Genomic DNA, 27300 nt, shown 5'->3' with positions numbered 1-27300 from the left:
ATACACACACCCCGTCAGCTTGGCAACCTCTGTCAGCCTGGGCCCAAGGATTCCTTTTGTCATGCTAACACCTCTATCATACCTGCCAAGTGCCTTGGAAAACAAATGGAACATCCCATTTTTCTGCATGAGATACTGGCGGCCATTTTGGGTGCTGCTCTCTCACTGCAAAAAAAGCACTTGGGGAGGGGGGGAAGAGAGCACAGTGCGGGACACATGACTCGCCCAGAGCGCATCCCAGTTTTCAATCAGAAAAAGTTAGAAGGTATGCTCTATCCCAGGTGAGGCCCTGGCTTGGAAAGCAAGCTTAGCCTGTATTTGTCCACTGCCCTGGAATCTTCCCTTTAATACCACAAATATTAAAAAGATTCTGACATTCATTAATTTGTTGGGTTTAGGGGGTCTTTCTATATCATCTTCCAATATGTGATTTCTTCATTTGTCTTCTTACCAGAACAAAAGTCCAAAATGCTGTCCCGGCCAATGATAAAGGACAACAGGTAGAAAGGTAAAAAAAAAGTTTATTTCTAAGCTGCAGCATTAGAAGGCATCGATAGGATAATTCCGGAAATAACTGAGCCTTGAACAAAGCAGGCACAAAGCATTTATAGAATTGTAGCAAACACATAAACCACACAAACACATGATCTTGGCCAGGAAAGCGCATGGACAAAGTGCATGGACAAAGTCCGGTATTCTCTTCTTGGCTACAGGACAGTTACTTCTTGACCTCAGGCCAGGCTAGGCACAACTGGCCTTGTAGTTGCAACTGTGGGTACATCTTGCGGCTAAGCAACTGTGGATACATTGCGCTTCTGACGGTGAGAACGCATTTCTGTAGACTAAGCACTAAGCAGGCTGAGGTCAGCTGGGCACATGATGTGATTGCTTCAGAGTCATGGCACTTCTGAATTACAGCCCGCAGGTATGGCACTCCTGATTTTATCTCTCAGATATCAGAAACATGTACTGCGTAAGCAGAGTGACAGAGGATGTGAGCATAGGTGCATGCTGTGCTTGACATCTGCCCTAGGTCATGGCATTTACTGGGATCCCATGTCATGACAGCCAGGTATCAGTCTCACACTGTTTTGCTCCAAATTAAATAGGACCTTTTGTGAGTAATAGTAAATTTTTGAGACAACTACAGTGGACCCTCCCGATACGAATTAAATTCATTCCAGGGGTCTGTACTTAACCTGAAAAGTCAGTAACTGGAGGTGCCGCTTCTGCGCACGCACATGGCAAGTAGAATGCTTCTGTGCATGCTCGCATGGCAAAGCCTGGAAGTATATACTTTCGGGTTTGCCACGATCGCAACCCAAAAGTTACGCATCCAGAGCAGTACATAACTCAAGGGTCCACTGTATTATTATTTTTTAAAGTAAACCTTTTCATAGTGATGCCAGCGACTTGGTTAAAATGCTTTCTGTTGTGTTACTCCATAACAGAACGACATGGCAAGCAGCACAGAAGAGAGGCCACCATTAGTGATAGCCCTCACAGGCAGTTTGACAAATGCTTCTTATTTTAGTTGATTAAAAATCTTAAAAACAATCAAACCAATTAATCATTGCAGCCCTTATTGCAATTCGGAGAAGAACCTTGACTCAGAGGTAAAGCTCTTACTACAAGGATGATCTAACTGAATCCTGCTGTTTGGAAAAAATATTGTACAGAACCAAACTCCTCTCTGACATCTGACCCACATAGTGATTAGCTCAACTCACAGCTAGATAACTTCTTTTCTCCTTTCCCAAACTTACCTTGTGACTGGGGAGGCAGGGAGGAGCATGGGACAGGATGGGACCTGCTGCCATTTTCTAATTTTGACAAGGTGGGAAACTAATAGTAAGAACAGCTAGAAATATGACATGATGATGATGATGATGATGATAATAATAATAATAATAATAATAATAATAATAATAATTTGTAACCCGCCCACCTGGCTGGGTTTCCCCAGATACTCTGGGTGGCTTCCAACAGAGATTAAAAATACATGAAAACATCAGTCATTAAAAACTTCCCTAAACAGGGCTTCCCTAAACAGGCTCACAAGGGACCATTCACAATGAGACACGTCTTGCAAAGCAAAAGGTCCATAGCTCAGTGGTAGAGAGCATGACTGCATGCAAAACACCGCTGCCAGTTAATGCCAACAATATTGAACTGGATGGACCAATAGTCTGGCTCTGGCAGCTTCCTAGGCTTGTCATGAAAATTGTTATGGTGGTATGTTGATGCAATAATAACAGAATTGCTTTGGAGTTATGAACACAGCTATGGGTGATTGCCTTCTGTTGCAAGAAGTTCCACACTCCTGAAGGCAGGTGTTAGGCAGGTGTTTACTGGGGTATAAGGTATTTCCTCTGGTGGCTCCCAGTTTGTGGAACATGCTCCCCAGACACATCTGTGGAGCATTAACTTTATTGTCTCTTAGTCAGCAGACTTAAACAATGTTTTTTTCTCATGCATTTGCTGGACAGTGTGCTTTCTGTTGATTTTATAGGGGTTTCTTAAGAGCTTTAAGTAGTGCTTTGGCCATTAAGTTGTTTCTAATGTCTGGAAGCAACTTTGAAGACTGGTGGAGGGAGGTTTCTTAGCAGAAAGTTTTGATAAATATCATTCAATATGCAGTATTAATAAACAAACTCATGCCCCTGAAATATATTTATTACCCTAAGGCAGTGCAGCACTTAAAAATATATCAATTTACTGGCTCAGTTGGTAGAGCAGGAGTTTCTTAAACTCAGGGTCGTGGGCTTGAGCCCCATGTTGGGCAAAAGATTCCTGCATTGCAGGGGGTTGGCCTAAATGTCCTTCGTGGACCCTTCCAGCTCCAAATTTCTATGATTCTGATTATGTGAAGAACAGCTGGAAGGAGGAAGAGAAATGCAAAAAGAATGTCCCTTAATCTCACCCCCAGCCATTTTATATAGTCAAGGCATGGTATGGAACCACTACTCCAGGAAATGGCGAGGGGGAATTCCAACCCAGCTCTCAGTATAATGGGAAGAGCGAATAGCAGCAGTGGGAGATAATGTAATCTCATTGTTTCTTCAAGGCTGTCTGCCCCAAGGTTTTCCATACCTCGCTCCCAGAGGCCAGAGATTAAATTCTCCCTATGGGGGCTCTTTGCCTTGCACTTTAATATGTTTTATTAGTGGAGGAGAGGGAAAGGGGAGGGGGGATGAATCTGCTACTGAATTGGATATTGACTTTTGGTGGAGCTCAGTTGCCTCTTCTGGCTCAGAAACATGTTGAATTAATTTGTGCAGAACAAATAGACAATAAAACCTAAAAGACCCAGAACATGAGAAAAGCTTATTCTACATTATTCTGTCTAAATGAAAAGAAAACAACCCTATATTTGTTTTAAACGAGTCCAGGCTCTATGATTCTCCTCAGCATGGGAAGTGCTGAGGTCAGATAGCGGCTATCCACTCCCGTAAGGATCACATGTTGTTGTTTTGACTGGGTGGGGGCAATTCCATGCTTTTCATGCAAATTCTCACAGAAACCATTTACCTTACAGGATGGCTAACACTTCCCATTACCCTATGGAATAGAACGCATAGGTATTATTTCCTTTTTAAACTTTTTTCCATTCCACTTAGAAGTATTGTCCATGTTTCATTCTACAGTAACGACATTCACGTCTTCCAACAACCATCCCACCACATAGGGGTCTTTGCAGTGCTTTCTTATCGAGTACTTCCTTGACTCACTCACCCCCAATCTTCTTTCCCAGTTGCAAAGAAAGTACAAGTATATTCTTACATTCACCTTTTTTGAAACGACAGTTTCTCCCAACCCTCCCCTCTCTCTGTTCATTTTCCACTGTCAACCTGTAGACAGTGTAAGCTCCTTGGGCTGGAAACCAATTGCTTTTGTTTATGCTGTAAAAGTGACATGCACACTAATAGTTCGATCTGGGCACATAGTGAAGCTTTCTAAAACCCATTCTACAAACATAATCAGCATTCTGAAAACAATAAGCTGGATACTGGGCATGCTCTCATGGGTCATCCATAGCTATAGAATAAAGCTGAGTTCTCTATTGTTGACAGCAGTTGAGTCTCTCTTGATATGGTTTACAATGTAAGCATTTACATTTCAAAAATAAAACCACCAATTTCTTTCTAAACTTTCCGTCAAAGTGCACATCACCCATGAAGAAGGGTCAAAGCCACATTTTAGCGTTTCAGGGTAAACAGGCATATTATTTTATTTCTTCAAATGCAGTGGTACCTCGGGTTAAGTACTTAATTCGTTCCGGAGGTCCGTTCTTAACCTGTAACTGTTCTTAACCTGAAGCACCACTTTAGCTGCCGCTGTGCCGCTGCTGCGTGATTTCTGTTCTCATCCTGAAGCAAAGTTCTTAACCCAAGGTAATATTTCTGGGTTAGTGGAGTCTGTAACCTGAAGCGTATGTAACCTGAAGCATATGTAACCCGAGGTACCACTGTAACAAAAATATCAATTATCCATTGGCATGTGAAACTAACATATGAAGTGCAATTCAGAAAAACATAAAAGCATGGGTCATGTGCTGTTGAAAATTAGTGAGACATAAAAACTTCATGGTCATGATCACAATTGAGCATTTGTGTGCTGTATTCCAACTAAAGCTGTGGGGAAAACTCTTGAAATTCTCCACCTATTTGTGGGCTGCAAATTGGGGCATGAGTGAAAGAAACCATTTCACCACTGTTCTAGGGCATGGGGTGGGAACCTTTTTTCTGACCCAGGGATGCACTGCCTCATAGACAACCTTCTGGTGTGGGGGTTTGTGGGTGGGCATGATGCCAGTGATGGGCGTGGCATCACTGCCCTGAGAAAAACAGGACATCTTGGGGGTTTTCCCTGCAAGAGCACGACAGCCATTTTGGGTACCGTGCTATCTCATGATTTTGGGCCCAGATCTCACGTGTTGCCCCCAAATGTGTGTTTTGGGGCACTATGCCCCCCAAAGCACTTTTCTGGGTCCGCAATTTCATGCTGGTCACGTGATTCACACAAAATTTCTGACCCAGAAGATGGTCCCCCGGATTTGGGCCACATTGTGTTTGAGGGTATGCCATGGTCAGAGTCAAAAATGGGTGTAACAACAGGTAAAGCAGGAGACATCACATCCACATAAAGTTCAGAAGATTCTACACACACCTGTCCCATCCAGACAAGCAAGAGGTATTACCACAGTTCAAGGATGCATTCCTGACAAGCAAAATATCCAAGGAAGACATAGAGCAGGGACTTCTTTTCCTGGGGGATATTTTTCCTCAGAGAAACAATCTCAAAAATTTATCTGATAAGTTTTGCTTCAGCTCTAATTTCAATTTACTTAAATCAATGGGACTATAGTCTGATTGATTCACTGTGCAGGGCAGGGAGTAGGTGATTGTAGCCATAGGAATGAATCGAGTATATTAAAGCAGAGATATAGGTTGTTTTGGCTTCTACCTGAGACAATGATCACTGTTCAAACAAATGTTGGAAGCTTCACGGTTGTCACTATCTGAATAGCCTAACAATGTGCCCTTTCAACAAGAATTGACCACTGCTGTATTTATTTAAATTTAATTTAAAAAATATTTCTATGCTGCCGTTTCAAAAAGAAAAATTTCAGAGATCTATATAGCAGATATAAATACAATAAAAATAATGTCAAAGCAAAAATCGCAGATCACTGACTAGCTGTAGCAAAAAGATTTTTTTCTTTAATGGTCTGCATAAGCCTGGAGGCATAGAAAGGCTTTTAGTGGATGTTTAAGAATTAATACAGAAAACACTGGTTAACCCTTTCTCTGTCAGTTTTTCAGCTAAAAAGAACCCTTTGCAAGTTGCTTTTTCACTAGGGAGTGATAAGCGGAAGACACAGGCATCCCATAGACTTCCACTTGCTGCCCACAAGTGAATAAGAAACTTGGGCGGGGTGGGGTTTGAACTGGAAACCATTAAAAGGCGAAAAGGGAATGCAATCTCTTTCTCTGCAGCCTTCTGCTCAAATGTCCCAGACTGCTCAGGATTAAATTCCCTCTGCCTCAACAAAAAAAACCCCTAACCAATAAGTAGAGAAAAGGATAATAGAATCCACATAATGTGTAATTTTGAGCTGAAAATTAAGCTATTCTATATGAAGGAGTTTTGTGTAACTGAGAAAGTTGCTTACTATTCCAATAGAATCAGTTCATTGAAAGACATTAGGGGCACATTCCAGCAAAATTAAGCACTTTTGAAGCCCACTGATTTCAATGACAGAATTAAGATCATGCTTCAAATCTCTCCAGTTTAAATCAATAGGACTTAAAAGTGTTATCATGCCCTAGGTAGCTTTTATCTTGGGCAGCACTGTGCTTCGGATAATTACTTAGAAATTGCACCACTCATAAATTAAGTCCCACTGTGTTCCACCGTGCTTACTTCCAAGTAAACATGTGCAGGATTTCAGCTGTGCCGCTTCAGCCTATGCACATCACCTAAGAAATAAGTCCCATGGAGTTCAAAATATGTCTTACTCCCAAATATATATACACAGGATTGCAGTCTTAATTTCCATGTCCAATATTTATCTGAATCTGGCCAGTTTGCAACAAGATCTGTGACACTTACTTGGAACAAGCAGGGAGACATAAGCAACTACGAAACAGATGTCAAAAGAGAATATAAAACAAAGCAAAAATCAAAGCAGGGAGGTGACTATCACATTTTGGTTAAATTTGCAATGCTGTTGTTCAGTTGCAGAAAACACTAAGACCAGAATAAATTTAAATGACAGATGAATAGCGAATTCCTGGGTAAAAGATCAAACAACCTAGCCTTAATTTGGAGCATGCAGAGGAATGCAGCCACAGTTGTCTGTTCTTTAAGAGTAAAAGGGATTATGACAGACAGCTGTCAACTGGATTGCTACAGCTGGCCTTGCTTCTTTGGTTGTGGTCCTTTTGCAAGCAACTGTGTTGGTCCTAACCTGGAGCTCTTCAAAGCTCCTTCCATCTGTTCATATCATAATAATCTAGCTTTGCATACTGACTGCAGCTGCCCAGCGCAGCTGGTCCTTCTTGGTGTTCATTCTCCCCAGCATTCAGGCAAGTGTTAAGCCTACCTCCATCAGGCCCTGTAAGGTCTGTCTACAAGGAACTGGAACTAACCCACTCACAATAAACTGAGCATTTCTGAACTAATATATTCCAACTGTGACAACCAGCACATCTGAGCCTGACTTTCTGAACTAACGTTAGCACCACAGAGAGATTAAATATTTATTGTAACAAGATTATTATGGTTTCCTAGGCAATCCAAACCATACAAACAATGGAACTAGGGAAACATCATTTAAAAGACAAATCACGTTGATTCTCTTACAGCATACTCCCTTACACATGTATACTCAGAGGTTAGCCTAATTGAATTCAATGAAATTTACTCCATGGTAAGTAGACTGAATAACATCCCTAGACTGAATAACATCTAATGTCTCAGGGGACCTTTGAGGGAAAGAGAAGGAATGCTCAACCCAAATTAAACCTTCAGACTGGAAGTCTGAACAGCACAAACTTGTTAGAGAATGCCCAGCTGAAGTACCATCTCCCCACCTTTACTTTAGGTCAGGCTTCCTCGACTTCGGCCCTCCAGATGTTTTGAGACTACAATTCCCATCATCCCTGACCACTGGTCCTCCTAGCTAGGGATCATGGGAGTTGTAGGCCAAAAACATTTGGAGGTCCGAGGTTGAAGAAGCCTGCTTTAGACGAACTTGCCTTTTCTGTATAGTCTGAGGACTTGTTAGTATAGGCTGGGGAAGTGTGTACATGTGTGCGCCATTTTATACACACACAATTATTCACACAAAGATTCTTTCAACTTCTCCAAGGGAACACACAACCCGCAGGGGTAGAGTTAGGAAAGCCACATACACTACTACTGCTTTATACTTCTACTTTATAGTATTTACAAGAAGATTTAAAATGTGATACCTGCGCTAGGATCCAGGGAAAGCCTTCAGCCTGTGGGAACAGACTTCTGCTATTTTTCTTGTACAAATGGGGGTGGGGGGTGGGGAACTACGCAGATGCACTCTACTGGACGCAAACTCCTTTTTCCTTCAAAGAAAAGTGTGCACATCATTTGAAGAAAGGCCAGCACAGCTGCATGAAAATTGTCCTCTCTTTGGAACCTGACCCTAACGTTTACTGTCTTCAAGTAACCATTTGAGTATGGGAATATCCAAAAATGAGTTTATGGGTGAATCACTTCTATATTCTACTGTGTTAGTGCTGATAGCTACTATTACTGGTGCATGCCTTCCTGTTCCATAGCATATTTTTTTATTTGCTTTTGGTACATTTAAAGCAATTTAAGAATAGTCACACTGAATTCTGCACAATGAATCTGTTCACTTTCTTTATGGGTTGCACAGATTTATATTTCATTTTGCTGGAGGGTGGGAAAGTGTCATCTTTCAATAAGAGTGTGCGCCCCTTTGCCTCTCCAGAACTGCTCCCGTCAGCTCCTGTTGGCACTGCAGACAAGACTGTCCATGGTCATTACAACTACATCTGCAAAATCACAGACTGCCAAACTGATGACAGTTCCATAATCAAAGCGTAATCAGATATATGGCTATATTCCTGTCATCTGGTTTGTTCTGGGAGATTGGACTTAGCATGCTTTCTAACTGATGCAATGCTCCATGTCCTGACTAAAAAGTAAGGCTGAAGGAAATGGGAAAAAGCAGCAACCTAGTAGATCTCAGGCCCACCACTGACAGAAGGAATGTTTGAATATAGCTTTATATCAACTAGCAGCACACACAGTCCTTAATTGCTATTTTGATTCGCCATGCAAGTCTGATATAAACTCTCCAGAAAAATAGCCCCTTTTAATACAATAACGCGGTTCAAAATATTATGAAAGAATTTTTGTTCCTTCCCTCTGAAAAACAGCTGTTTGCAATGAGACATCTTTTGGTACAAAACAGAGATTCCCAAACTGTGGTTCATGGACCACAACTAGTCCATCAGCTTCACTCAGGTGGTTTGTGGCATGTCTGTATTAAATATTCATATTGGTTTTTAATTGTATTTTTATTGCTTCTTTTTATTTCTTGTATTGTATTTTATTGCATTACAATTTGAACCCTGTGGGATACAAATATTTAAAGAACCAAAGAAGCAATAAAAATACAATTAAAAATCATACAGAATCTAGCCAAGTGCTTCACAATTGCCACAATGGGCTGAAGAAGAATTAAGTGATTCACCAAGACCCGCAGCAAATTTCAAATGGTCCATGAAGGGAGGAAAGTTTGGGAACCACTGCTATAAAATGGAGTATTCTGACAGAAGGCATGGACAGCTGATTAGAACATTCAACGCTGTACCATTTTGTTACACGTCTCACCTGCTATTTCTATATGTAAGGAGTCACTTGCCCCATATTATACATATATTTGCAGTGATCCATGCATATACAGGGAGTATAGAAATATTTCTGTATACTCAAACATCTTGGATAGCAAGATGTAGCAATTTCAGCATGCCTCTGAATGTGTGTGCATTAGGATTCTATGTGCATTACTTTAGAAACTTCATTAAAATTGCAAACACGTATAGTGATACTAAGTGACCCGGGACACAGAAAATTGATGAAAAGACCAGCGGGGGAGCTTGGAACTCTCTTCAGATACCTTTGGCTTATATTAATGTTCAACACCTGCTGAGGAGGATTTACCAAATGCACTGACAATGAATAATCTAAGAGACATGCCAACTGGCAATGCTAGGCAAAGGAGGGCGAAGAATTACACTCCATCTGTGAAAGGCTTGGAAAAATTTATGAACATGAATTCAATTCACCCTCACCTACCACACCCCAAAGATGGTGTCTAACAGTCCAGAGCATAGAAATAAATTTCTTAAGTAGGAATGATACAGTGGCCTGCCAACAGGAAACCTGGAATCTGGCCAAAGCAATGCTGCCACACTCAGAACCAGGATTTGTAATTTTTACTTTCATTAAGCCGCCTTCTGTGGTCTTTGATGACAATGTGAAATGCTGTTGTCCCCATGTCCTTATGACTGCCTCTCCAACTCTTGAGGTTGTTGAAAGCTGCCTTTGTGAGGATAGCTGCATTTACTTAGAACTAAATGTGGCTGATTACAATGGGATTTCCAGAGCAACCCTACACATGTCTACTCAGAAGTAAATCCCACAGAATGCAATGGGGCTTACTGTCAGAAAAATGTGTATAGGATTACAGCCTTAGGCACTGTTCACATGAGGTATGGGGAACACTGGGACCTTCAGATGTTGCCAAACATCATCCATGACCACTGTTAAAACTTGCTGGAGATGATGAGACATCTTTTACTCAAAGCAAAATTTAAGTAAATATTGGAGTAGGGATTATTTCCATCTTGCACTTACAGCCTGCTTTATTTGACTCGTGTACGCAAGTTCAATTTTATAGGCAAGTTCAGCACAGATAGAAAAAAATACAGAGGAACAGAGGAATAATAATATACAGTATCTTGTCTAAGACTGTGGTCTTCAGTGTTATTAGATTTTGGACCCTGATCTTCAAAATGGGAGCAATGATGATTATATCTATGCATGAACATCTTTCTCCCTCTCTTAAAAAAAATTCCCTGAGAACCACTAGTACATTGTACCTTAGTTCAGGACATACATCATTAATTGATTGCTAATGGACAATAAAACAGCCCCCCTGTATTACTGAAATGACATGCAGATGGGCAGAACATTCTTTCTAGGGAGATTATCTGATACTTGCACTGTTGCATGCCAAAGGTCATATTCAGAATATGAGTCATGGAAAGAAAATGTGTAATTGCAAGAGAAAGTGGATTAGATAGAATAACCTTAATTAAAGTCTGGAGGATGCTGTGGGAAAATCGGGAAACTTAACTTGTTCAAGAACAGCAACAAAAACCTCGTCTTTGCCACTGTAATTCTGCAGCTTCATATACTTGCATGGATCTAATAATTACATTTTTGTTTACAACTGAATCACACCATGCTATTGATATCTGCACACTATATAAAGGCTCTTGGTTCCCCACATCTTTCAAAGCTACCCACTCCAAACTTTGCTTGTGTGCAACAGGTAAAAACATTCAACACTAGTGCTACACAGAGCCAACTCAGTGAAGTTAATGGACATGACTAACTTAGGTTCACTCATTTCAATGGATCTACTATGAGCAGGACTTAGTTAAATTCAACCGTGTGTGCTGTCCAATGTTAGTCATACTCAAAATAGACCTTCTGAAATCAATGGGTCTCCTCTGTGTTTGATGGATGTCTCCCAGTCTTGTTGAAAAAAGAAGCAGAATCCACAAAGGATTCTGGACATATACCCATGAAGTGTGTTTGACAGTCCTGGAAATAAAATCTGAATCACAACAGAATGTCAGTGTTTGGTCCCTCATACTAAGGAGCCTCAAAAACACATTTCAAGTTCTGAAAGAGTGCTGAGGGCACCAGTCACAAAATGGCTGCCATTAAAGAGGTGTGGCATAACATTAAATGACTGTCATGGAGCATGGCATAGCACAAAATTAGCCCTGACAACCTTATGCTGGAACACCTGTCCACTGGATGCCTTCATGGAACCTTCTGGGTGCCAGGATGGCAACCCCTGACCTACTGTAATTGAAGAAGTGCTTGGAATAAAGTAATTGACTATGCAGTATTTGTACTTATTGGGACAAATTTAGTAAACAAGATAGAGAATACTCATTTAGATCATTCCCTCAATCTGATGAGGAAAGCTGTACTATAAAGATGGGGACGTTTTCACGTTGTGAGATGAATTAAAGTGACATATGGATGGAAGCTATTGTAATTAAGGATTTATTTGACAGGATAAATTTTGTTCCTATAGACGATTCATGGTTTATTAGCCATTGCTTGGGAAATTTTCCTTTGGTTTCTTATTCCATACACTTCTTGGTAATAAAGGAACACCTCATGCACTCAGTGTGTGTAAACATCACCAGGCATTTTGCAAGAAGCTCTATTCTTTAGCGGGTTTGCAACAGGAAATTGCAAGGTTTTTATTCCATCTGTGTTCATGACTACAGATAGCTATACAAAACAAGGCAACAGAAGTGGTAGTCTTTGAGCCATGTCCTTAGGCAGTTACAAAACAGTACAGCTCTACTAAGCATCAAAGACACTGTGCTGTCTTGTCCCAAAGGACGATGAGCCATCTCTGTGCACTGTATTCTGGGCAACGCTGTACACCCCAGGAGGCTATACCTTAACAGACAACAGCTGCCTGAGGAAGAATCCAGAAGTTCTGCAAATAATTAGTTGACTTGTGCAAAATATAAATACAAAATTCTCTCAATAACCTGCAGCAGAGAACAAAACCATTTCCAAACACAAGGATGTTATGTGCAAAAATCCAATTTCAAAATTAATGTGCCTGTTAAAAAATGTGTGAACTAGATCTGATGCAGGATTAGCACCTATGCTGCCAACTTCAAGGATGTCTGCTTCAAAAATGCTTTGTTTGTGTTGGTGTGTGTGTGTGTGTGTGTGTGTGTGTGTGTGTGTGTAACTAAACCAGTAGTCCCATTCTTAGATCTCTCACTCCTAGGAGAAATGGAAAGCAACAATATATTTTCTCCGCTGTCTGAGCTAGAAGTGATTAAGGTGCTCAATTCATTGTGCCATCTCTTCTCTGAATTTCAGCGGAGGTCTGTATGTGGTGAAAGAAGTGGCATCGCATCCTTTTATCTGGATGATAACTTGACAAAGTCTAGTAATGTTTGTCGCCACCTTGTTTCTTGATGCTACATGTTTGCTTTCCAATGCAGCAGATTAAGGCAAGTGGCTTTAGAAATCCTAGGGTGGCACAAAGGATCAAGTGTCTTAATCCCTACTGGCTCAGGGCCCAAAGAACTTTATTTGACTCTGGTTTTCCCAAGCTATAAACACCGGTTATTGACACCATGCCACCACAAGTGGATGATTGCAGCAATTTTTCTATACAAGTATAACAATCCAAACATCCTTTAACACATAATCGCTGCACAAGAGAAGAGTTACCAAAACATTAGAGACTTTTGCGGAACTTTTGCAATGCTTATAGTTTTACACAAAATAGACAAGGCAGAAATTATGAAAAAAATACAATAAAAACACTGGTTTCTAAAGCTGAAATGTCAGTATGTGAAAATCACTATTTTTTTCTGGCTTTGAAGCTGGTCATTTATATCCCATTTCAGAGGGAGGTGCCCTTTTTAAAAAGAAACAAACAAGTATTTTCTTAAAGGGAAGCCACATCATAATATACTTCCTCTATAATTGTATAGTATTATTGGAAATAGATAGATTACGGGTATGATCTATAGGGAGTCCTACTGAAGACGCTCCACTGGAATGATAGGAATGGGAACTACATCCTGGTAGATTGTGCCTTTTCAAATACATACAGCACAGACTGTAATTGCTTTACTTGTGATTGTCCATAATGCTAGCTATTACCATCCAGACACTGTTGACAGAAATATGAAACAGTATAGCTGCTAGGGGCCTGAATGGTCGTCTATTTACTCTAGCCCTCTGCTTAGCCATCAAATTAGGGTTGCCAACTCCTTTCCAGACTGTGGTCCCACAACCTTTAACAACTGAAATGTAGAAAGAAATTCAAGTGGTGCAGAAGGTGCTTCTTTCACATCATTGCAGCTCTGTGGTAAGGGGTGAATTTTTCCCTATTGAATTTCTCCCCATGTCATGCAGTTGTTAGGCACAAACCTCCACTGTCAAGGAAATAGCAGGGTTTTGAATAATGCCTTTAACTCCCCACTGGTTGATGAAAAAGAATATCAGAATACAGGAACGGTCAGGTGAACCACAAGATGACAATTTTGTTATACAGCAATGCAATCTCTCCCAATTAACACAAATAATTACTAGAATAATCAGGAAACAAAGCGAGAGAGAGGATAATGTAAATTAACCAACTTTAATTTTCAACTAACAGAGTCCAAATATTGCTTTACAATCATATTTTGGAGCTTTATTTTCTCCTTATCCTATAAAGGAAATGATTGTGATTGGAGGTACACCAAACCCACATGGAATGCTTTCCCCTGAAGTACCTTCTCTTTCAAACATAAGTGCTTTATCTTCTCAGACAAGCTACAGCCCTATGAAGGCCTGTTAAGTGAAAATGGGATAAGTTGCTCTTTTACAAGCAGCACAAAGTAATAACTCATGAATGGTGAAAGCTTTTACAGCAATTCATGCACAAAATAAGCCCAAGCCAAATGAGTGTATGGTAACAAAGTTGATGCAGCGGCAGCAAGTTTGGCTTTCCTCGTTTGGCCTCCTATTCCCATAAATATTGAATCAGTTGCTAAGGGAATTTTGCTCGACAATATGATATCACTTGGTTATTTTCAATGGTAGCTATAGATCATGCTCAGAAAACAAAGGCGTGTTGTTTAAACCCAAGTCATAATTTCTTGTCAATACAGCTGGGGTGGGATAGTCTCAGGAATCCATTTAATAAACTGCTCTCTTCAGCTGCTAATCCGGCCAATATTGGTTTGCTCAAAGGGAGAATATGATATTTCTCTAGTACAATGGGATATTCTGGAATGCATTCAAAAAGAGGGAGGGAGGAAGCAGACAATATTTTACTAGCAACATTTTTTCGCATGAAGAACACCGCTTACAAAAACTGGAAGCATATTTTCTCATTCCAATCTTTTCCCACACAAAGCTGCCGAAAGCCCTTCTTCCAAGTTCCAAAAAGGACTCTCCCATGACGATGAATGTGTCTAAATATGAAGTGATAAAAGCAGGAAGTTGAAGGAGCCCTGTGAAAAACTGCACTGAAAAAGAACTTATCAATACCTCTGCTCTCTAAAGCATCCTTGTTCCAAATGATCACATAAGCACACCTCTTAACTGAGGAGCATGCGCCATTTGTTTTTGTTTTTACAAATCTATACCAGCTCTCTCTCACCATTCAGCAATCACAGAACAGGTAGGATTTAGTCAGCATTTCTTATGCTGCTGTAGACTTAGATCAAGACTGAAAGACTGTGAAACTAATCAAACCAAAGGGAGCTGTGCAGCCTAAACAGTCTATCCTTAGAGAAAGTTCCAATGTATTCAGTATGTTTTACTCCCGAATAAATATGCCTAGGGTAGCCAAGAGAATTTTTTTTTAAAAATTTAGTCAGGCCTTTCTGTCTTAAGTTGATCTCTAAATATGTCACGACTGCTTTTAACTAGTTGCTTTTATTTATTTATATGAATGTTTTACTTGTTTTTTATTTTATTTTTAAATTTTTATATTATTGTTTTTTCACTGGTTGTTGTTGGCTGCCTTGAGCTCCTTTTGGTGAAAAGGCAGGCTACAAATGTAATAAATAAGCAGGAAAGAAGTATTTGATTGGATATTCTTGAACAGCAGTTGCTCACCATGAAATGGCAAACTGCTTTCAAAATGGAAATGTGATTCAAAAGCAATGTAGTACAGTGGTACCTCGGGTTACAGATACTTCAGGTTACAGACTCCGCTAACCCAGAAATAGTACCTCGGGTTAAGAACTTTGCTTCAGGATGAGAACAGAAATTGTGTGGCAGCAGCGTAGCAGTGGGAAGCCCCATTAGCTAAAGTGGTACCTCAGGTTAAGAACGGACCTCCAGAATGAATTAAGTTCTTAACCTGAGGTACCACTGCATATGGCATGAAAGTCTGCAGTTTACAGAAAAATAAGCCAAAAATTCTATTCAGCAGGCGCAACACGGCTGAAAAAAGCTAGTCATTGGAAGGGTCCCCTGTGCCCACAAAGGAGGGATGATACAGTTGGGGGAGGACATAGTATTACCTGAACATTTGACCCAATATCGGCGAGTCATTGAGGAGAAAGCAAAACAGGATAATCTTGACATTACATAGTTCCTATTCATTAGTTATATTAATAGATTTCATAGTTCCCCAGGCCACTAGCATCCCAAAGTTCTGTGGTATTCACAGTGGAATCTTCTAATGTACTTCTACGAAAAGATCAATAATGTTTCCCCCAAAAAGCGACTGTAGTCATTTCTATGTATATACCAGTACTCTACAATGATGAAAGAAAAAGACCCCTTTTCCAGTTAACTAATGAGTAGATGCTGCCTATCCAATTCTATACAGTATTGTTCTTGTGGTAGTAAAGTTTCCAACACTAATTGGTTGACTTGGTGTGATTTCACAGAAGGTTCATAAAGATACCAACTGCTCAGGGAACAAAGCTGTCAGCAGCAATAAACCCACAGTCTTTGCAGTGGTGGTGGGTGGCTTGTTCACACCTAACACAGGCCCTAAGGATGGAGTTCATGCATGAAGAAGGCTAAGAAGGAATGCTAACTAGGGGAAAAAACCCTAGAAAGCAGGCAACATGAAGGGCAAAGAGCCCAAATGGGCAAGACAGACAGTGCTGTGCAATTCAGAAATTCACATGAAGGGCAGGTGGAAGAGACAAGAGTCCTGAGGAACAGGCTTGGGAGCTGTGGACTAGGAACCTGGTTGCTCAGTCCAGATTCTTTGATACCCCCCTTGCCTTTAAGAATTGCACAAAAAGGAGAAATTATTTGAAAAGTGACAGTGAACAGGTGAAGAAGTAATGGGGCAGGATGCTGAATTTCATATATGTAACAACTTAACCAGTCAATTCTTTGGCCACAATCTTTTAGTAACAATGAACTGAGATCTTCAAAAATAAAAGGTTGCATTATTAAAGCATTTAAATTCCTATCATCAGAGAGCAATCCTAAGCTCCCAGGAAGGTCGACTGGAAGACCTTTGTAGGATTGCCCTGCCCTTGTGTCTAATGTAAAATTCCAATCACTAACCAATTTTACTCAGTTTGGTTGTGCTTGGTATAAGGGTGCATTCAAGAATTACATTCTGGTGAGAATGCTCAACCAGAGTTCATCTCGGATTAATGACAGTTGCTCTCCCATTAGTCATGGTGAGAATATTGGCAAACAAAGTGTGCTCAGTTGTGCTTAACTGGGTGCACAGACCCCTTTCTTTTTATTTCACGAAGGAACTATCAGGAAAAGAACATTATAGGTATGACTCATTATGACTATGGGAATCAACAAAATGATATTAGATAATTTCAAAATGTTTGGTGACATTTTAACATCAAAATAAATTCACCGCACCCAAAGCAATCAGCATGTGTGTGGTCTTGTTTTAAGACCTGGCCTTAAAGAGTGTTTCCATCTCAGTGAAAGCTGCTCTGTTGTGTTTGCAATCTGCTGACTGTGGTTTTATACGAACACTGCCAACATCCAACTGAGAGCAAAAACATGCATCAGACTAGGAATTAAAGGTGTCATCCAATTTTTCTGTGGCTTGTTTCACTTCCTCCGCACCAGAGTTACAGCAGGCATTGGTCAATTATACAACATTTTTAATTCACCAAGCATTTTATAGCCTTAACTACTTGCTTCATATCACATTACACAAAAATCCAATGTACGTCATATTCAGAGTTGAATTGTGGGGTTGGAAGGGACCCTGAGGGTCATCTAGTCCAACTGCCTCCAATGCAGCAATCTCAACTAAAGCATCCATGACAGATGGCCATCCAGCCTCTGCTTAAAAATGTCCAAGGAAGGTGACTCTACCACCTACCAGTGGAGCGTCTTTCTACTGTCAAAAAGGCTCTTACTGTCAGAAAGTTCTTCCTGATGTTTAGTGGGAATCTCCTTTCTTTTAACATGAAGCCACTGGTTTGGGTCCTACCCTTCGGAGCAGGAGAAAAACAAGCTTTCTCCATCTTCTATGTGTTATTTGAAGATGGCGATCATATCGCCTCTCAGTCGCCTCTTTTCCAGACTAAAGATACTCAGCTCTCTCAAAAGGCTTGGTTTCCCTTGATCATCTTGGTCAGCTTAAAAATGGGATAAAGCTTTCAATAGCTACTAGTTATGATACACTACCTCCTGTATACCACCTCCAGAATAGGAGGCAGCATGCCTCTGCTTATCAGTCGCAATGGGAGAGGACTACTGTAGTCACGTCCTACGTGTGAGCTTCACATAAGCATCTGGTTGGCCACTGTGGGAAACAAGATTAGAAAAGCCTTTGGGTCCATTCCAGCAGGCCTGTCTTCCTATGTTTTTTTATGGCATGAGAATGCACTTTGCTATGTTACAATAAGCTCTTATTTGGGAGTGTTGAGAAAATTCAAGATTATGCACAGACTTATAGTTCCTTTGTTATTCCTCCTCGTTCTTTTTTTCTGGGATGGATTCCATTGGCAAAGTCTCTCACCATTCCAGCCATGGGTGGGTTCCTTGTATAAGAACAAGCAACAGCCCTGCTGAGTGCTGCCTAATCCAAGTAAGACTAAATGGGTAATCTATGATGGTAGGACTGGCTTGTATGATACTTAATTTGGCTGCAGTTATGTATAGCTCTCAGCAGTGAAGAACACATAACTGGTCAGCACAAGCCTATTTATTCTTAATTAGCTGTCTGGAAAATATGTCATAATTTATCCTCAAAAGTCACAGCATAGAACAAGGAATATCACATTCTAGAAACAGCTGGATGTTAACAGCTGTGAGAGGTGTTATGTAGAAATATGTTTACTGAAACAAATCATGCTGCTTTCAAATGACCTTCCAACAAATATAAAAATCAATGTTTATATATTAAATATTTGTCATGATCTCCTCCACTAGTCAAACTGTTTTATGGTGTACTTTAGCAGACTGCATCCTACACTCCTCCCTTCCATATTAAATGAAACTTACGCAAAACGACAGATGCAATTAATGTTTCTGTATTTTCTGGAATGTGTGTGTATGATTTCCTCCAGGGTAATAAAACAAAAGCAACCTAATGCTATTTAAGGTCTAAGTATATATGTTTGAACTGTGCAGCTTTTGAACTGTGCAGGATTTTACAAAGCTTAAGGTGTGGTACCAACCAACCACTATGATTTGCAAGATTATGAGTTTTCAGCTTCATCTTCATTCCTATGCTGATGCAAAGCAGTGAGTTTGGATTAAAAGATCAAGAAGGTAAGATTCTTACTGCTGAGTCAAAACTAAGTAGAGAAAACAACATAACTCTTTTCCATGCTTGAAGGAAATGACCTTTTAAAAAAGTTAAGACAAACAGGGCTTAGTTCTGAACAAAACATGAGTTTTTATTAGACCCTGTTAAAGTATTTGTCATATCCAAACATAAATCACTTGGATGACTTGCTAGTCTAGAATGCTGGGGTGTTGGACACAACTTTTGATCTTAATGTCAGTATGCTGATAATTTTATTTGTGCATTTAATTAAGTTTTTATATTCCGAATAATCTGAGCAATTCTTCTAACACATACCACCAACCACCAAAAACATAAAATAAAAATTATATCACTATATATTCTGAGTGAGTAGCTTCCTTCTGACCCATGAGGCCATTGATTCAATCCTAAACTTAACATGCATCACAATGACACCATTCTGCATGTCAGGAAAATGACCCAGAAAGGTCATCTGTTTATGTGAGTTGAGTGACTGTTTTTGTCCCAGCCTCTTGTGCACACTATGGTATCATCATGATTCATGTTACTAGGTGACGTCTGCTGGTTTGGTTATACAAAACCCACAGTGTGGCATCACCCACCCACCACGATTTGGAAAATTATAAGTGTTCTGGTTTTTCAAGAAAAGAAGCTGAATTGGAGCATCTTCCAGGGCAAATCAGGGCTGCTTAAAAACTTCTGTTGAACTTCTGTTCTAGAATTAATTGTTCACTAGGTTACAGCACATTATGTACAAATTGCAAGTTCTTACAGATATGACTTTTCATTATTATCTGCTGTATCATTGGCATTAAAAGAACAGAATGTAGTCTCTACAATTCTGTGAAAACCTTTCATTAACTATGCTAATGTGAGTCTTGTGGTGCGTCCCTTAAACCAAAAAGTTTATGTAGATGCCTGATGCAGATATAAAATGCAAACAAACAATGCTTGATGCCTTTCTTGATATCTATAGGTTGACAGTCTCCCACAGATCACATGAAAGCCTTATTTGCCAATAATACTACATATTAGACAAGATTCAGTTCCTCCCCTTCAATGTGTACTTTTGCCTGAAGATGATGTGTACACAGTCCTTCTGGTTGTTTCGTAGACTGCCACTCTTGAAGGCCCCTTCCTTTAGTTGTGGTCTTTTGCGGGAGTGCAGGGGGTTGCTACCAGAATGGGACTCAGAAAGCTCTTGTGCACAAGTGTAACATTGTATGTGTGGTACTTTGGATCCCAGAAAATGGGGCATTGCAGCACAAAAGCAAGTCACACCTTGACTGAGCTACCGACTTTCATTCATGTAGCAGTGTTGTAAAATGTTGGGTATATGGGCAATCTGAGCTATATATACTTGATTTATGTATAATTAGACTACAATTTACAGATGTTACACACTCTCAAAGGGAGCAAACTAAAGGCTTCCACACCTTCAGAACATGGGTGGGCTCTGGGGAGGGCTAAATATGAGTTCTGAGAAGTAATAAAAAATATAATTATATAAAAGTATACCAGCATAATTTAGTGACCTCTGAAATTATCACTAGGGAATTACAGGTTAAATTGCTTGGAACTCATAAACCAGAATAACACCAAATCCTACTAATACGAACATCTTGAATTTATTAGTGAAAGTATAAGAAATCTAAACTTTCAGTTTTCAAAGGAATTTAATATTTCTCCTCCTTTCTATTAATAAGAACAAGGAAAACACCCAGTTGTGCAATGCAGAGTAGACTTCTGAAGGGTCACTATTGTAAAATATTACAAAATGGTTTTACTACATTTTTTCATGCTGGTACATTTTCATAAGATGTGGTATTTCCAGTGAGCAGTTTGGAAAATTCCTGACTGGAATCCCACTGTTCCCCCTGAAACTTCACTGCTATTCTTGTTTCAGAAACCATGGCTAAGGTGACTGCAGATCCTAAAAGTTCAATATTTCTTTACTCTGAGAGCTATCACTCTCAAACAAATACTCACATCTCTGTAAGAACCACCCTTTCAACAGACCTTTTACAAGAGTGATATTAACAAGTATATATTTTTTCATTACAGTTTACTGACCCTTTATAGCTGATGGAATGACCTCAGCACCCTTTGCATCCTATAAGGCATGGGTGGGACTTGCACACAGGCCATAACTGGCTCAGCATGAGTCCACGTGACGTCAGGTGTGGGGCAGCGTGAGACATGGCTGGGCTGGCTGCATGACAGAGTTCCTTGAGGGAAATTCAATCACACAGCCAATCCACGAAGAAAGTAAGGCTTAAGGCCAAGCCCATCATGTGATGGACACCAACTTCAAGCCTTCTGAATGAGCAGCATGGTCAAGATTGGAACATGCCCCCCCCCCCCGCTTTCTATAGAAAAAAGACAACCAAAGCTGTCTCAGTGCCAAAACCAAAATAACTGAAACAAGAACTGTGAAAAAATGATGTCAAATGATGAGCTGAGCAGCATCAGATGTAATGCAATGCGGCACTAAATCTCTTGTTCTATCAGTGAAAAGATTTCTGTTTCCACAGTGGAACATTATCACCCTTTCCTTCCCTACCCGTGCTCTCCCTAAATCTCTTCTAGGGATTGCACTAACCCTCTGGAGCAGATCTGGGGAGGCCTCAGGGCACACACAGGAGAAGCAGAGGGGTGTTCCACTGCGCAAGTGGAAATCCTTGCCCTGTTGGGACAAGATGAATCCTACCCATTGTTTATAATACTGTACAGCCATGAAACAAATCAGTTTATAGGTCAGAACTGGTTGATGAATAGGTGCAATTTTAATATGCTAGTTTTACTTCTTGAAATACTCGGAAATTTATCTTTCTAATACAATATTCTACCAGCTGAGGAAGACTTCTACAGCCCTCCAGTTCCAGGCTATGACCACAGTTTATCTGAAAGGGAAATACGTAAATAGATGCATGTGTGGTTCCCAGAAGGCACTGTGTTATACAGCTTTGTTGGGAGTGCCTAGATTTTCAGCTGGAATTCTTGGAAGGTTTGCTGAAAATAATTATTCTGACTAAAGTGGTTCTCTTTTATGAGACCAACAAGCTTGTTATGTATAAGCTTGTCTGTGCTCATGGCACGCACACATAGACAAATGAGATATATATGCTGCAGAACATGGTGTTATGCTACAAAGAGAAATTATATTTGGATGAGATGTTTCATCCTTATGATTTTTTATGTATCCTCTTTATGAAGGCTGTTGGTTTTAAGCAAACAAATTAGACCAACTACCACAACATTTATATATATATAAAAAAGGAAAGTTCCATTAATTCCAAGAACCATGGATTTAGTTATGCTGCCCAAGCTATTAAAAAGGGGGTGGGTGAGGAAGGAGGTAACTTAAAGTGGAGGCCTAAATATATGAAATTAAATGGGTTTCTAAAACAAGGCTTCCCTCTCTCTCTCTCTCTCTCATCATCTAAAGTATCACCAAACATGTAAGACATCATATGAAAGAATAAAAATAGATTCCATTACAAATGACCACTGAAATAGTGAGCTTCTATTGTGTGGCATTCTAAGAGTGAAACATTATGGTCAGTAGGGAGCAAGGAACCTCAGAGATGGGTGGGTCCAAAGCGAAAGGGTGGGGTGGGGAATGAGAACATTCTTAGAACTTTGATAAGGTCTAGGAAAGTTATCTGCAGCAAGAGGCATGTGGTTTTTACAGTAAAGGGGCAGTATTCATACACAGCACAAATTAAAACCCAGAGGCAGCTCTAAAGCAACAACTAACAATTAGACCAAGGAGGTTACAGCAAATATACTGGCCAGCTCTATTTAGAGCCATTACAAGTCTTTCATTTGAAAAGTAATAATTTTCAGCTTCTCTCGAAGTCAGAGATTCATCAGGAGTAACTCTGTTGCCTTACAACACAGTGGGTCAGTTTACATAAAAATGTTATGTTCTGGAGATAATTCTTGGTGGTAAGCAGTTCAAACGGAGACATTTAACAGGTTCTCTGCTTTTTCTAAGGTAGTTCCCAGGCAGTTCAGTGACTCTTGTGAAACAGACCAATGTCTGCATTGTTCACTTTCCCCAAACCACTGCTTTCCCATTACATACATCAGTGTTAAAGGCAGATGTGGGAAAACATTAATATCTGGGGGTTGAGGGATCCCAGGCTCCCGAGAGAAATTCTGGAAAGATCAGTGGCTGGCCAGAATGTAAGAAGAGCCTTGCTTGAACAGAACAAAAGGCCAAATTTATCCAACATCCTGTTTCCCAGAAGCAAATATAGAGGCAATGTGACTAGTAGCCTCTGATAGTCCTATCATCCATGAATTTGTTAAATCCTCTTTCAAAGCCATCTAAGTTGGTGGTCATGCCCACATCCCATGGAAGCAAATTCTACAGCTCAACTATTTGCTGTGTGAAAAATAACTCCCCTTTGTCCTCAATTTCCCACACTTCAGCTTTATCAGATGACTCCATGTTCCAGTATTATGAAGTGGGGCGGGGGGAGGAACTTCTCTCTATCCATATTCTCCACATGAATGCTTTGGTATCTTTTGCAAACTTGCTCACCTCACTGTTTACCCCCAAATCCAGAGCATTTATAAGCAAGTTTAAAAGTGCTGGTTTCAATTCTGACTTCTAGGGGACCCCACTTCTTACATTCCTCCACTGTGAGAACCATCAATTTATTCCTACCCTTTGCTTCCAGTTCTTTGGCTGATGCATAAGCAACCCGGACACTGTACAGTACACAGCTTTTTCAAAGTTTAAGTATACCATGTCTACTGGATCACCCTTATCCACATGCTTGTTGGCTCTAAAAGATTTCACAGACAGGATTTACCAATGCTGATTCTTCCTGAGGACGATTTGTCCTTCTATATGCTTGTTCATTTAATCTTTAATAATGGTTATAACTATTTTATCGGGAACAGATGGTAAGTGAAATGGCTTGTAATTTTTTGCATTCAACCTGTACAGCTGTACCTCGGGTTAAGAACTTAATTCGTTCTGGAGGTCCATTCTTAACCTGAAACTGTTCTTAACCTGAAGCACCACTTTAGCTAATGGGGCCTCCCGCTGCACGATTTCTGTTCTCATCCTGAAGCAAAGTTCTTAACCTGAGGTACTATTTCCGGGTTAGCTGAGTCTGTAACCTGAAGTGTATGTAACCTGAAGCGTATGTAATCCAAGGTACCGCTGTATTCCTTTTACAGGACTGATGTTAAACTGGCCATTTTCTTATCCTCAGGCACAGAGGCCGATCTTAGGGGTGAGGTACATGTCAGAAGATCGGCAATCTCACATTTGAGTTCTTTACAAACTCTTAGATAAGATGTCATCTGGACTTAGTGATTTGCTGGTTTTTAATTATCAATGAGGCCTATCTCTTGTCATCATTATTTGCTTCAGCTCTTTAGACTCCCTTCCTAAAAATGTCGGCCCAGGCATGTGCATTTGCCCTCCATCATCTGCAGCGAAGAGCAATGTGTCCAGTGCATGCACAGGTCTCAATAAGCGTCAGCATTATTTTAATTTTCATCCCCCAAATTGGGACACCAGTAGGGTTGTGTCAGAGCCCCTTCTGGTGCAGAACTCTGGTGCTTGTCAGCAGGGTCATTCTAGAACTCCTTCTGGTCCAGCACTCTGTTTCAACCCTGCTGAAAATGGAACAGCATGCCTCTGAATACCAATTGCCGGAGAACAACAGTGGGAGAGGTCTATTGCTCTCATGTTCTGCTTGTGGACTTCTCACAGGCAACTCATTGGCCACTGTGGGAAATGGGATGATGAATGAGTTTGGTCTGATCCAGTAGGGCTCTTCTTATGTTTGTTCTTATTTCTTGGTGCAAAATTTGATTTTTTTCAGCACAAAGGTACAGCCTGGCTATGATTTTCATCCGTTATGACTCTGCCTCACCTTCTCCTTTGCCTGATATAACCTTTTCTAAACTCAATTCGATGAAAGAGTGTGGCCTCTTGACCTTCTCAGAGCTGTTCTTCAAGTGAACTCACACATGCACCTTGGATTCCTTCTTTTGTTGGGAAGCATGTGTCTGAAAATGAGCTTTGTGGAGATCAAAACCCTGCACACCCACATCAAGATGCCTTTCTAAAACTCAGATTTTATACCTAGTCCCCAGCATTGTATTACTAAACTCTGGAACCAAAGGAGAAAAGATGCTTCAGAGACTATGTCAAAATTCAATACCACCTTATCAGGATTAAAAAAAACCAAAGCCAATAACTTGGAAAAGTATGGGCCTGTGCACCTGAGGAAATAGAATTATAACTAAACCTCCAAACTAAGTTATACCACCCAATGTATCCTTGATCTGTACACTTGCTTGTGTTATATGACCTGTGGTCAGGAAAATAATGTGACTTTGAATGTAATCTACAGCTATTAAAAAACCCCCTGCAAGATGTTCAGCTTTTGCCCTGCAACACTGCTGCACACAGCTTGCAATTCTATATCATTTGTTAAAGCTCAGTAGCTGAAATTAAGAAACTAAGTTGTGAGACTAAAATTGAGGAGATTTTAGTCTTTCAGAAAGAATTTTTTTGGGGGGGGGGGCTCAAAATATGTATCTATCACCTTACAAAGTACATTTTAATGTAACAACCTTTCATAGAACTGATCCAACATGCTTTCATTCATATCTCACAGAAACTACAGTACTTAAGAGTCGTCAAAGAAAAGAAAGCAGCATATAGTCTGCAATGACAGAAATTATTTATAAAAGCATACTCCACAAAAAACAATTAGATAAAGTTCAAAGGCCTATGAAAGCACACAACACATTATGGTACAGAGATGTGCTATTTTATACGGGATATATTTTTAAGTATGTTAATTTAGCTCCGCTAAACATTATTTAGTCTCTCTTGAAGACATAATCTTCAAATATATGGCAGCACTTTGTTTGGAGAGATTTACAAAGGCATTTAAAATTCAGTGTGTGATCAGAACCTAACTTGTACACATCCAGTCACATTATTGGGGTTGAGAATATCTGCAAAGCATAATTCAGAAATGGTAATATTCTTTAATTTCCCTCTTCTCAAAAACAGGTGTGCTGGTCCGCTAGAAAATCAAAACAGGGAGAGTAATGTAATACATTTATTAAGATTAACTATAAAGCACAAAAGTAAGCTTTCAGGTTCCACAGAACATTTCATCAAGCTTGAAGAGAGGAAGAAAAAAGTATGTTCCTTGCACATGGCAGTGTAGCCTGCACTATGCTACAGTCTCAAGCTACAAGTGGGGAGGGGTGAGTGGACTGTTTTTCAAAACTATAGCTGCTCTTCAATTACCAAAAATATTTTGTCATATTTCATCATTTTTTCACATTCACTTTCTCTCTCTCTCTCTCTCTCTCTCTCTCTCTCACACACACACACACACACACACATACTCGAAGAAAAGGCTTTCACATTCATAATATATCAGATGAACAGTGCATCTTCTTTCTGTATTATGCTACTTTTATTTGTAATTTACAGAAACCTCTCCAATGACAACTAAACTATCAATATAAACAGAGAAAAGAACAAACAAAAAGATAGGTTGGATAGGGATGTAGCATATAAGGCATCCTCCAGCCAATGAAAGAATTCCTCAAGCATCTCAAACTCAGATTTTCTTTTGTTCGTGTATAAGTCTTTAATCTGTCCTTCACACAAATGAAAATCATTCCAAATTCTTGGGGAAATAAGGCACATTAATCTTCTGACTTAACAAATCTTTTAAAAAGATTTATTGTAAGTATTACAATGAAGCTACTTTTAAATGAGAATTTAATATTGTATTTTGTACTTTGATTTTTCTGTAATTAAAAATATCATTAACTATAAATAATTGCAAGTAAAACAATTTTATCACCATGCCGTTTAGCACTGTCTCTAGAAATATAAACAGCAATTACATGTAAACTTTTAGACATATTAATTATCCTCCAAGGAACTCAGGGTAGCATACAAAGATCTTCCATATGTTATCTTCACAACAACCTTGCGGCGTGAATTAAGCAAAGTGCAATTGACCTGCACGATATACCTAGTAAGCTTCATGGTCTTTCATTAAACCAGAGGAATAGAAAAAAATGCCTATTATGTGTAAAATAAGATGGAGAATGTAGGGCTGTGATGGGAAAAAACAGCAAGCAAAAATAGCAATTTCAAACAATTGGGTGGACTAAACGTAATCCCTGGCTCCAGAAACAATACACTGGAGAAG

At 39.9% G+C, this 27300-nt stretch overlaps 1 protein-coding gene and 1 long non-coding RNA gene across 2 annotated transcripts in view; one reads left to right on the top strand and one right to left on the bottom strand.

The window, feature by feature from the left end:
* The window catches only part of GPC1 (glypican 1), a 200885-nt gene that overhangs the window by 51422 nt on the left and 122163 nt on the right, over positions 1-27300 (bottom strand). The gene's annotated exons all lie outside the window — the stretch shown is intronic.
* LOC308586333 lies at positions 189-26341 on the top strand. The gene is made up of 3 exons (XR_014007822.1): positions 189-265; positions 455-508; positions 24931-26341. It is a non-coding gene; the product is annotated as an uncharacterized lncRNA (long non-coding RNA).

The sequence above is a fragment of the Podarcis bocagei genome (assembly GCF_964188305.1).
Source record: "Podarcis bocagei genome assembly, chromosome: 4".
NCBI classification, from domain to species: domain Eukaryota; kingdom Metazoa; phylum Chordata; class Lepidosauria; order Squamata; family Lacertidae; genus Podarcis; species Podarcis bocagei.
This window is presented reverse-complemented; position numbering and strand designations above follow the sequence as displayed.